The sequence below is a fragment of the Cygnus atratus genome, chromosome 1, assembly GCF_013377495.2.
Source record: "Cygnus atratus isolate AKBS03 ecotype Queensland, Australia chromosome 1, CAtr_DNAZoo_HiC_assembly, whole genome shotgun sequence".
In the NCBI taxonomy this organism is placed as follows: Eukaryota; Metazoa; Chordata; class Aves; order Anseriformes; family Anatidae; genus Cygnus; species Cygnus atratus.
Window position 1 is genome coordinate 174,420,359 of NC_066362.1, and position 14,072 is coordinate 174,434,430.

A 14,072-nucleotide genomic window follows, 5' to 3' on the forward strand; every position below is an offset into this window, starting at 1 on the left:
ACAGAACGTATGAAAGACATGTATTTAAAAATGAGTAACTATTTATGTATTTCAGTAAATTTAATTATTTTTTCCTCCAAAAACTATGTAGGAGCTAATTGTGATATAGAGATGTTGATCTTATCTGGCTGCCAGTTGCCTACCCAGCTGCTGTCTTTCTCAAGGGAAGAAAATAAAATAAAAAAGCTAATGGGTCAAGATAAAGACAGATAGATCACTTACTGCAGCTGTTTCACACTGATAGGTAGCTAAGCTCCACCACACCACTCTCTCAACTCCACCTTTTCATGGCACGAAGTGTGCTTACCACAGGACAGGGTCTTCCTACTATCTTCAGGACAGGGACTTCACTCACCAGTTACTGTCATGGGCAAAACAAACTCAGCATAAGGGAGATTAATGTAACTGATTGCCAACCACTTACAGACCAGAGCAGTGAGAACTAAAAGCAAACTAAAAACAGCTTCCCACCCATCCACTCTCTTCTACATCCTCCCCCTTAGTGGTGTGGAGGAATGGGAGCTTCAGTCAATCCCTAACACTTTGTCCCTGTTACTCCCTGAAGCACCTCCTCCCCCTCCCTCTTCACTGACCTTGGTGTCTACAGTGCTGTTTCTCACTCCTCTCTCTCTTAGCTGCCATTATACAGCAGTTTTTTTCCCTTAAATCTTACCTCACAAAGGTGCAAACAACATTGCTCACTGGCTCAGCTCTAGCCACTGGCAGGTCCCTTTTAGAGCCAGCTGGAGATGGTTCTGATCTGACATGGGGCAGCTGCTGGGTTCTTCTCACAAAGACCATCCCTAAAGCCACTCCAGTACCAAAACAGTGCCATGTGAAACCTATACACTTACCAATTATTGTCATGGGCAAAACAGACTCTACTTGGGGAAAATAATATATTGCCAATTAAAATAGTTCTGGATGTTGAGAAACTGTTGTGGTTTAACCCTGGCAGGCAGATAAACACTACACAGCTGCTTGCTCTCCCCAAGTGGCATATGGGACTGTTTATTACATAAAGCAAAAGCTGCACATACAAGCAAAGCAAAGCAAGGAATCCATTTGCTGCTTCCCGTTGGCAGGCAGGTGTTCAGCCATTTCCAGGAAAGCAGGGCTCATCATGTGTAACAGTTATTTGAGAAGACAAATGCCATCACTCCGAATGTCCCCACTTCCTCCTTCTTTACCCCAGCTTTTATCATTTTGATCATGATGTCATATGTTACAGAATATCCCTTTGGTACATTTCAGTCAGCTGTCCTCATTATGTCCCCTCCCATTTTCTTTTGCATCCCTAGCCTCCTTGCTGACAGGGCAGCATGCGAAGCAGATGAGTCCTTGACTCTGTGTAAGCACGGCTCAGCAGTTGGTGCATTATCACCATTATTTCCATTAATAAATAAATAAATAAATAAATAAAATCCAAACAGCATCATATGAGCATCTAAAAATAATAATAAAAAAAAAATATTTAACTATATCCCAGCTAAAACCAGAACATTAACAAAGACAGATTAAAATCAACAAGCTCCCATCCCCACCTTTTTCCCCAGGCTCAATTTCACTCTTTCTTTGCCAACTCCTCTATCCCCCTATCCTGCCCAATGCAGCACAGGGAGGTGGATAATGGGGACTGTGGTCAGTCCATAACAGTTCCTCTCCGCCACTCCTTCCTTTTCACATCTCCAGCATAGGTCCTTCTCATGGACCTCACTTCCTTCATGACATATCCACCTGTTCTGGCATAAGGTACTCCACAGGCTGTGGGGAAATACCTACTCCACCATGGTCTCTTCCATACGCTGCAGAAGAATTGCTTCTGACTCCTGGACGACCTTCTCCACATCCTTTTTCTCTGACTTTGGCATTTTGGTATTTGCTGGACTATTCCCTCCCCTTCCCCTCCCCCCTCCCCCCACACATTGTTTTTACTCACTCTTCACATTACTGTGCAGCATTTTGTCCTTTCTCACTTACATTTTCCCCAAGGCAGCACAACTTTGGCTGCTGAGCACAGCCATGCCCTGCAGTGGTGCTGTTGGAAACATCTGGAAATCACTGTGTCCAGCACAGGGCAGCCCTTGCTTCTCCTCACAGTGGCACCCTGCAGCTCCCATGGCCAACACCTTGATACCCAACAGAAGGGCCAAAAAGAAAATAGCCCTAGCTCCCCAGAGAATCCCTAGAACAGGCAGTTCCTCATCCCAGCCCTCTGTGGACATACAGAGGCACATCTCACTTAGTCCCTGTGGAGCTGGAGGTGTGAGGGAGAATTTCTGGGCTGGTGCAAAGTTACCACCTGGTCTGCCCCAGCGTGAGGGGAAATCAGGGTGAAAATCAACTTTGTAGCTACTGCAGTCATCACTGGCTGCTGTGATGGGGAGTTCATCCAAAGGAGAATGTTCCCACTCTTTGCAGTGGGTTGCTCTGCAGGGTTTTTCTTTCCTTTTCCTCTTCAACATTGTTCCATCTTTTCCTCTGTGGTACAAGATCATTTCTCTATGCTCACCAGGATACAAGTGCAGGCTGTAGACATTTGAGGTTGAAGCTATTGTGCCAGGCATGCCTGGTTGTGTGCCCAAAGAGTCATAGAATGGTTCCAGTTGGAAGGGGCCTTTCAATAATCATCTAGTTCCAAGCCCCCTGCCACGGGCAGGGACACCTCCCACTACACCAGGTTGCTCAAAGCCCCATCCATCCTGGCCTTAAACACTTCCAGAGATGGGGCATCTGCAACTTCTCTGGGCAACCTGTTCCAGTGTCTCACCATCTTCACAGTAAAGAACTTCTTCCTAATCTAAATCTACCGTTTTGGAGTTTTAAACCAGTATCCCTTGTCCTGTCACTCCACTCCCTGACAAAGAATCCCTTCCCAGCTTTCCTGTCCTACAAGGACTCACCTCAGAGTACTGAAGGAGTTAGCAGACATTATAGCTGGACCCCTCTCAACAATTTACCAAAGGTTGTGGATGTCTGGGGAGGTTCCTGCTGACTGAAAGCTAGACAGTGTTACACCCATCTACAAAAAAGGGGGTGAGAGAAGAGCCAGGAAACTACAGACCTGTTAGTCTAATCAGTGCCTGGAAAAGTTATGGAGAAGATTGTCCTGATTGTTATTGAAAGACGGTTAAAAAACAAAGCTATTTTCTGGCATAGTCAAAAAGAATTCATCAAGGGAAAGTCCTGTCTTAGTAATTTGATCTCCTTCTGTGATAAGGTGCTTGGTGGATGAAGGGAAGGCAGCAGCAGATGTAATCTTTCTGGATTTTAGTAAGGCTTTTGAAACTGTCCCTCGCAGTATCCTTCTGGACAAATTGTTCAACTGTGAGAAAGACAGGTTGATTCTACACTGGGTGATTAACTGGCTCAAAAACGTTATTGCTCTCTACAACTTCCATAGGAGGGAAAACAGAGAGGGAGTTGCTAATCTCTTCTCTCTGGTAACCAATGATAGAATGCAAAGAAACAGCACAAAGCTGCACCAGGGGTGGTTCAGACTGAACATTAGGAAAAAACAAACAAACAAACAAAAAAAACACAACAAAATTGTAAGGATGTTCAAACACTTACACGGGCTTCCTAAAGAGATGGTTGATGACCCATAACTGTCAGTGTTCACAAAGCATTTATAAAATGCCATCAATAATATGCTTTAACTTTTGGTTAGGCCTGAAGCTGTCAGGCAGTTGGATTAGATACCTTTGAATGCACCTTCCCTTCCCTTCCCTTCCCTTCCCTTCCCTTCCCTTCCCTTCCCTTCCCTTCCCTTCCCTTCCCTTCCCTTCCCTTCCCTTCCCTTCCCTTCCCTTCCCTTCCCTTCCCTTCCCTTCCCTTCCCTTCCCTTCCCTTCCCTTCCCTTCCCTTCCCTCTCCTCTCCTCTCCTCTCCTCTCCTCTCCTCTCCTCTCCTCTCCTCTCCTCTCCTCTCCTCTCCTCTCCTCTCCTCTCCTCTCCTCTCCTCTCCTCTCCTCTCCTCTCCTCTCCTCTCCTCTCCTCTCCTCTCCTCTCCTCTTCTTTCGATTCAATTCTATTCTATTCGATTCTATTCGATTCTATTAGATTCTATTCTTCTCCCTCCATTTTCTTTGCCATTCCCCCTATCCCTTTTATTCTTCCTTTTCTTCTCCCATTTTATTTCTTCCTTCCGTTTTTCTCCCTTCAGCCTTTCCTTTTTCTCTTCCTTGTCTTTTTCCAGACATGGTATTCCTCTACAAGATTTTCTTGTATCTTTCCCTACTAAGATATGCATGAGTCATAATACGCCCATGTTAATACATCCAAAGCAAAGCTAAGTATTACCCAATTCCTGTTACTTCTGTGCTGTCCGTGTGAGACAAGGAGAAAAATAATGTTACAGTTGATCACTATATTGGGTGTCAATGGCAAGGTGTTGGTAGCAGGAGGGGTGCACAATTCTTCCTTGAGGACAGGTCAAGGCTGGCTTCTGCTGGACAGACAGTTCCACTGCTCTCCCGCCACAGGACACAGCTGAGCCAAGCAGTCAAGACAGTCGCAGCTCTGTGGAAATGTATTTAAGAAAGGGCAAAACTATGCACAGCAGTGAAGAATGAGGAAAAAAGTATGAGAAAGAGCTGACTGAAGTCAGAGAAGGATGGGGAGGAGATGCCCCAGGCACTGAAGCAGAAATTCCTCTGCAGCCCTTAGAGAATCCGACGCTGGTACAGGTGGATGTACCTCGAAGTACCTGCACCATCTTGAGAACTCCACACTGGAGAAGACTTATCCTGAAGGCTTGTGGGAAGTACCCCCAGGGCAGAAGTGGGAAGAGGAAGGAGAAGCAGAGAGGAACTGTTATGGACTGACTGCAACCCCACATTCTCTGTGTATGAAGGGGAAACTGTTAGGGACTGACTGCAACTCCGCATTCCCTGTATATGAAGGGGAATAATAAAATCAGAGAATCAGAGAATCATAAGATGTTTTGAGTTGGAAGTGACATTAAAGATCATCTAGTTCCAAGCCCCTGCCATTAGCAGGAATGCCACCCACTAGATCAGGTTGCCCAGGGCCTCATCAGGGCTGAGAGAGCTGGTAGATATCATTGTGAGGTCACTGTTGATAATCTTAGATGAGTCATGGTGACTGGGAGAAGTTTTCAAGGACTGGAGGAATGAAAATGCCACTCCTGTCTTCAGGGAAGGAATGAAGGAAAACCCAGGGAACTACAAGCTAGTCAGCCTCATCTCATTCCCTGACAAGGAGATGGTGCAGCTAGTCCTGGAAACCATTTCCAGACATATGAAGGACGAGAAAATCAACAGTACTAGTCAGCATAGATTCACCATGGGGAAGTCTTTCTTGACCAACTTGATAAGCTTCTATGATGAAATGACTAGCCTGATGGATGAGGGAGAACGGTGGATATTACCCAGCTAAAACCTTTGACATTGTCCCTCATAAGATCTGCATAGACAAGCTGTTGATGTATGGGTTGGGTGGGCAGACAGTGTTCAGTATTTTGTTCACAGCTTAGGAAATATTTTCATGTATAAGGGCTTAGCACACCAGGAAATCGTCTGCCTGAGGTATCTCAAGTTGGGTACATAAAATTGAAGCATCAAAAATAACTTGTTACTTTGAACTGTAAAACTTGATATTATTGAATTAGGAAATGCCTACCCAATGAAAAATGCCTTCTAGAGGGAAGTTGCTGTTGGTGAGAAATCTTTGAAGTAAAAGCCTCCCCCATCTACGTAAGATTTGAAATAATTTACCCACTTCAGTGAAAATTCTAATTATATAGTATGAATGCCTGCATACATCAAAAAGCCAAGCAATTAATCAAGCCTATTACTAACTCTTCAAGCCACCCCAGCTATATATGAAGGAGGTGTGAAAAACTAAAGTTCAGTAATCTAAAAAAAATACTCCAGCTTTATTCCTTTCTTTGTAAATTGGTAGTAGTTGTGAAGGAATCACAGTAGTATTCACTCTGTGGGTGATTTTTGAAATGGACTTTTCTGTTCTAAACCCAAATTGTATTCCAAAATTAAAACACAGGTTCTATTTGGCATTTTCTATGCCAAGAATTTTCTGAATCAGACATACCAAGTAAGCTCCAGTGATTTTCTGAGTCACTTCTGTTTGTAGTATTTTTTATAATTAAAGCTTTTGAGAGACTCAGTTCTAAGCAGCTGCACTAGACTAACTAGCAGGTGCTCATGACTCTACTTGAATTAGTTTCTGTCCTACTGTGATACCTATCTGCGCTGGAGCAAAAACAGCATCTTATCAGACTCAGGACAGATCACAATCGTCTATGATCCTTGTACCAAAGAATGAGTAATCTCATTTCAATCAATGCATCAGTCTATATAGTAAGAAAAGAAGAAACCAGAGATGTCTGAATGTACCAAAAATGTGCATGCTTACCTGTGGGAACTAGATTAATTGTCTTGAAGTGTCCTGGTGTTTCTGTTTAAGTATATACAGATACAAAGTTCTGTAGACTTAACTAAGCATTACAAATCTGTTCTTTTGTATAGACTAAATACAAATGAGTCTTAAGGAAGAATATGAAAGAGAAAAAAGTCTTTTGCAGTAAAGTAAGAGTGTATTCCAGCTTTGAAGGACAGTTTTGGAAAGGACCTCAAAGATTAGAGAAAAAGTAGATAAAATAGCAATAGAAACAAAATCCCAAAATACAAGCAACAAATAAAGTTTCAATGGGAGAGGTAATGAAGTGAGGACAAACACTTGCAGTACAGAATAACAAAAATGGATAAAACAGAAGGATAAGTGGAAATAGGGCAAAGAGCACTAGAGTATATTATGTAAGCAAGAACATAAAAGGCACTGCACTGATCTGCAGACTGAGTATGAGAACTGAAAGATGAGGAGGAGTAACAAAAAATATTCAGACAAGGTCTAAGGAAATGAAATATTAACAGCAAAGGTGAGAGCTGGAGAGGTAGAACACTAGGAGCTGCATAAGAACATAAGGCTGCATGTGAGAAGAAATAAGTGAATCACATGAAAGGGAAGACAAAAATTCAGGAGAGAAAACAATACACACAGAAACAAAAGGGAATAAGAACCAGGTATGGAAATGAATGTGAAAAGAAAATAAGATACAATTTCTTTCAATAAAATAGAAAAATAAAATACAAAAAAAGTTTAATATAACCTTTACATAATCTATTATTTCATTTAGAATGTTCACCTTCCCATCCAGAAGGAAATTCACTAATAGTCTCTTTTGCTTAAAGTCTCATACCCCTGAGGTATCAGATGACTTTTGATAGTCAGTTTGGTAAAGATGTTTCACATCCTTCTCTTTGATTTCTGTTCTGTCTTTCTCAACAAATTGATTGACCTAGTTTGTAAAGGAGAATTTAACGCTACTGACTGAGTTTGTCCTTTTCTCTTTCTTCAATCAAATTGGCTCTTTCCCTCTTCTAGTGATGAAATTACTGGTCATCCAAGTCTTTCTCTGAACGCAAACACTTTATACTTTTTTTCTGGATTGGCTCTTCACCTATTCTCTTTGGCCTAGATGACTCCCTTTTTTACAGAAAAAATCCCATAATCCTTGCTTGTCTTTGCAATTTACCAGATTAAAAATGTTTTTTTTTGTATATCTCACTCTTGTTTCATTCATTCTGTCATATTTTAAGTAACTGCATAATAAATAAAATAATTAGAGCAAATTAAAGGACTGAACCCTGCTTTCAAAAACAAGGCCATGCATCATTCCTGACAGAAGTTTCTTAACTTGTTTTTAAAGACCTCCATTGAGGAAAACTCCACATCTTCCACAGGTATACTCAGACTAGATTTAGCATCTGAACATAAAAACAAATTGGTTGAAGAATTACATTTCAGGATTTTCTACCCGCAGCAGTTCTAGAGAGCTCTGCTACTTGTTGCTGTAGTAATTTTGGTACATAAACCTTTAGATAGAAGATTTGTAAACCTTAATTGTTTCAGAATTTTAGGAAATAGATGCACAGTACAATAAAAATTTTATCCTCCTGTAAAATATCCAAATTTTGGCACACAGAGATGAAACTTTCAAAATTGCCACTCTGAAATATTGAGCTTGACAGTATCGAAAAGATAACCCTCTGTTAACAAACAAAAACAATAAAAAAAATCTTCCAGGAGAAAATGGTGCTTAATTGCAAAGCTTTGTCCATTGGAATAATTCTTTCATGCAGTGAAAACTAATTATTAATTATACTGCACGTGTACATCAGAGAGCCACACAATTAGTCAAGCCTGTTTCTGTATCTTCAGGCTGTTCCAGCTGCATGTGAAAGGAATTATGACTATTTCTGACCTTACAAGGTTTGTGTCTAACCAAGCTCTTTCTTGCTGTAATTTCAGCTTTGATCTTCTTTTCTTGAATCCTGTGTTTGAAAAACATTTCCTTTCCTCTTCATATCACCTTTATACGAACATGAATATTGTTTTTCATGTCCTTCCTTTTTTTTTTTTTTGAAAAGAGATGCCAGTGGTCTCTCTCTGTCTCTTCTCTCCCCTTCCCTCGTTCTCTCGCCCTCCCCCCCCCCCCCCCCTCTTTTTTTTCCCTGTCATATTTGCTAGATCATTTTGGTACTTCTTTCTTGGGAGTGTCCATAGTTCATATCTTTCTTGCAATACAATGCTCAGAGTGTTGGAAGTATTATTCCTTGTGTTTTACATGATAAAACACTGTTCATACATCCTAATAGATGCCTTGGAAAGTTTGCCTCTTACTGCTAACTACCTAGTGAATACTGTAGTATTTGAATATCTAATTATTCTGCCTAACTTTATGAAAATGCACGTCTGTATTTAATTTTATCTCTATTTTCCAGGCCATTTCTCCAATTTGTCATGAAATTCTAATTCTGTCCTTCAGCGTCCTAACTGTTCATCCCTGTCTCATGTCATTTACAATAGTAATCCTGTTCTCTATTTCATCAAACAGGTCATTATTAAAACATTGCTCTAGTTTGATGGTTTGATGTTGTGGGTATCATTATTTATTATTATTTGGAAGCTAGTGAGGGAATTCTTTATTTCTATCTCTATGTAGACTTTTATGCCAAATGACTTTAGACAAAGTACACAGATGGGTATACTTGATATGGTTTCACAAACTGTAAAAGGCTACAAAGCTAAATGCTGTAAAGCTTCCTCCTGTCACCTGAAGTACTTGATGTTCTTCAAAGACCCCAAAGCATGTACTAACATAATAAGTTTTCAGTATCCTCAAATATATATATATATATAATGATGATATTATAATGCACCATAGTTAGCTAAAGAGCTCATGTTACAAATCTATTACACTGAACAGTTTGAAAGTGTGCCTGAAATGTGAAAGTACAGATTACAGTTTGAAATTACATAAAACATTTTCTATTTTAATGTTTTGTTTTACTTTTGCTTTCTTCTCTTCTTAGGCATTTCTTAGCGTGGTAGTCATATTATCTAATAGTATATACCGATAAAGTCCTGGCTATGTCTCAATTAGTCACCCTAGCTCTATAATCAGTCAATAAAAAGGAACAGAAACTTATAGTGTGGTTCAGAAAATTATTTTGATGTCTACCTTAGGACATTCTGATTGAATTCTTTCCTTTGACTACAAAGGGAGCCTCGATAATTAGTTCTATATCACAGATGTCTACACTTCTTCATTTGAAACTCTTTCTGTATTTTTCCATAAAAATTCCAATTTTCAACATCTCTCTCTCTCTCTGTCTGTATGTGTCCTACCCTCAAGTCCAGAACCACCTCCTGGCTGAGCACTCAAATGTTGTTTGGGAAGGTAACTTTTCTGCTCTCTTCTGTCATTACAAATGATTGAGAGAGACTCTGTCAGGACAAGGAAACAACAAACCATCTCTTTTCTTGTCACCTTTTTACTAAACTTAACAGAATCCACACGGTAAACTTACAGCAACTAATCAAGCAGACACACTATTTTCCACAGTACTTTTAACTAGAAATGACTCCTAATTTTTTGCATGTTTTACTTTCAGTTGAAATACGAGAAGTAGTGGGAGCAAAATCAAGGCACATTCATAAATCCATTTAATTTAAATAAAATAATGAAGGTGTCTCATAAAAGTAATGATAGTGACATTACAGCCATAAGAAGAAACTTACAACATAGTAAGTGATTTTATGCTTTTGAGTTTGGATGCTGACAACAACATTCATGAAGATTCCAGGGGTTTCCATAATGTATTACCTGTGCTGGAGACTTTCACTTTGTTGGCAGTTACAGAATTTAAACAACTTTTATTTTATAGTAATCACTTTTACGACGCTGTCTTGTGTTGGATATAGCATTCACACTGTAACAATATCAATAATGTGTCATACACTTTTTTTCCCCCTCTGGGTACGCTTTGTATTTGATACCAGGATCTTTTTTTAAAATACTCTGAAACATCTTAGAATTATTAAATAAAAAATCCAGAATAACAAAGAAAATTCCACCCCAATAGATTGTGCCAGCAGTAAGGTGTAGCTCTGGAAATAGAAAAATTATTTTTTTCCTTTGTTATCAAATCATGTGGAAAGATTCACACAGGAAAGACAAGTAGTTTTCAAACCTTTTCAATCTGCAAACCAAGCATGTTTTGCACTGCCAGACATAGATCACTCAAAGCTAATGAAAGCCTATTGAAAATGGGCTTGTTTAACAATAATAATAATAATAATAATTACAATTCGTGGCCCCTTAGAAGCAGTCCAGAGTCCTTGATCTGCAGAAATGACTAGAGTAATTGGTAACAGCAGTAGTTGAGTGTTTCAGCAACATAAATGCTGTCAAGGAAATGCTGTTCACTTCAGTCCCTTCAAAATGATAAAACCTGAACTCTTGTGGTAAATTGATCATAAGGCAAGTAATGCTGAAATGCACAAGCTCCAGAGGAAGAGACGTTCTTAGGAAAATGCAAATGAAAACAGTTGAACTGCTCCCATTTTCAGCAAGAAAATACTATAAATATATCTCCTTCAGTAATTGATCTTACAAAGTTCAGCATTCAATCAAGATTTGAGAGGCGTCTCTAAAATTTTTCAAAATCTTAACACACTCATAGCTCCAAATATATCTGAAATACAAGTTCAAGATGTGTTTCAGGTGTACAAATCCTATTTTAGACATGAGTGGCTGATTACTCAGCTTCATTCATTGCAAGCCAGCTGTCAAAAAGAAAGATTGTTGAAGTCAGTTCAGAAATATCTCAGTTCTCTGAGCCAGAGTGAATGTCAGCTGTTTTCCAAAGCAATTAAATTAATACAAATGATTCTGTAGGAGAGGCAAGCAATGCACTAAGCATGGACATCCTCTTGTTCACTAATCACTCAGTGTCAGAGAGACAGATAAAGGTCTGCTTCATTGGGTGCCTACGTTCCAGCTGACTGCCATTGTATATCATCTACTTAAACCTAGCTTGGTTGGTTGGTTCCTAAAAGCTCATTAGAAAAAATTATGTAGGGCATGAATCCCAACACATTAATTCTCAGTCAATCTAGCCATAATAAGATAACAATAAACACTTCTTTATATTGAATTTAATTACATTCAATTATTAAATTATTAAATTTATTTTCTGTCTAGCCTGTGAAGTAAATAGCAATATTCAATTTATTCTGGAGTTTGCTTATGCTGCTAGATGTGTTATGTAAAAGAGTCATGTAATTTTCAGCTTTTGATAGAACCACCACTAGTTCTGACTGTGCTATTTTTTTTCTTGGATTTTCAGTGGAAAATTTAGTTTTGATAATTGTTTCCCAGCACATCACTATTAGGGTCTTTTATATTTTTGATTCCAAATTTATTATAAATGTTATTCCCTATGGTACCTTAGTACTCTTGTTTTTCTGTCTGGGACAACTGGATTGGATGCCAATTTCACTGCATAGTTCACAACCCAAAACATTTGTATATTCCTTTCCTGTTTTTTAGAATCAAGTTGTTTTTGGTAGATGCTGTTTACTGTTACATACTTGCAGCTTTGTTCTGTTAATTTCTCTTTCATGTTATTTCAGTTTCACACAATTTAGATTTTTGTTTCTGTTGCTTTGTTGTTTCTGCTGTTGTTGTTGATTTCATTCAGAAACTGCTTTGAGTCTCTGGTCATGCTCTTCTGCTTTTCCCCAGATCAAAATGTCATCTTTGCAGACCTCAGTAAACTATATGCCATCAAAAATGTAGTTTTTTTTTTATTTTATTTTTATTTTTAGGGAAAACACCTTTTGTACTGAACACAGCCCAAGTGGCAGTTTGAGAAAACAATATTTCCCAAAGGGGCTGTTGAACATGCACAAATATATACTCTGTATTTCTAAGGGCATCTAGCATAACCCTGCTGATGTATGAAGCATAAAGGAATATATATTTGGCATCAGCCATCTATTCCTGAACATCTCTTCTTTGAAAGAAGAAAATCTTAACAAACACAATTCTTTTTCTGTTTACGAGCATAGAATTCTGATATTTTTCCTATAATGGACAATATATACATTCTAATAGTTTGATACACAGTGATTTCCAGAGCAATAATATCATTCTAATGTCACACAGAGGAAACGTGGCAAGGTTATGAAATGGGAGACATTTACCAATCTGCAGTACTCTTCTATATTGCAGTATTGCTCAATTTTCAAAATATCTATTCAGATAGTTCCTGAGGTGTGATGAGATCTGATTCTTTGCAGTGAATGTACTCTTAGTGAGGCTCAGGGTATAAAACATTTTCATTTCAATAAATTTGCTTTTGATACCAAAAGTTATCCAATACTGGTACTTTTTAAGTTGTACACATTTGCCCATAAATATAATTCATATATTCCTTTAATGAAAACAAGCTCACCATTTTCATTTTATTATTATTATTTCCCAATTATTTTTATTATTATTTCCCAATTTATCACTGGTGGCTCACATTTTCCCCTTGTACTTCTGTCCTAAAAGTAAAAAATGTTTGATTTACTTTCTGGTCAGTAACACATTTATTTTCTGCCTGTACTATTTTTCTTCGTTCTAAAAAAAAAATTTCTCTAAGCTAATTTTACTGTTATCAATCCTATGAGACTGCTAGTCTTTGCAAGTGTTTCAAAATCATCTAATAAATTTTAATGCTTATATTATGTACATTATTATTATTTGTGTGTGTGTGTGTGGTGATTACATCATTATCTGTCCTTTCTTAAAATTTGAAGTCTCTTTTGTAAACTGCTTGTTTGATGGTCTTTCTTTCTCATGTTGCTTTCTCTCTGATTCCAAATTAATGAAATTTATTAAATCTAGAGCACAACTTTTGGAGTAGAAAGGGTGATCTTTTCTACTTGGGAAATTATAACTGCCCTCTGTAGCACCTTTCTCACTCTCTTTGTTACTAAATTTTTCTATCATAGATTTATTGCCTGGTCTCGTGTTTTGTGAGAACTTAAAATTGCATTCTTCAACAAATATTTATCTGTGAATTGAATAAAATTATTATTAATGTTACATTTCAAATACATTCATTTTGTTGTTTCTGACAACTGCTGTCATATATTGCACAAAGAAAGTATGATACCGAAATTTCAAAACTGTTGGAGATTGTAGTTGCCCTAGATTTTCAATAGCCATTTTCCTAATTGCTCCGCTATAACTTACTCCAAATCAAAGAATAACAGAGCACTGCTTCAATTAGGATTTTACTTCAACCTTATCATTATTTCAAAATCTTATCTGTTGTAGTATAGAAAAAAAAAAAATCCATCTAACTCATGATAGAGACATGTTGTGGTTTAACCCATCAGGCAGTTCTCACTCACTCCCCTGCAGTGGCATGGGGGAGAGAATTGGAAAAAGGTAAAATTCATGGGTTGAAATAAAGACAGTTTAATAGGACAGAATAAGAAGGGAAATAATAATAATAATTTTTTTTTTAAAAAATAATAATAATAATAAAGTGGTGCACAATACAATTGCTCACTACAAACTGAGGAGGGATGCCCAGCCCATCTCTGAGCAGTGGAAGTCCCCTCTCCCAACCCCAAACATTCACCTCAGCTTTTATTGTTCAGCATGACATCATATGGTATGGAATATCCC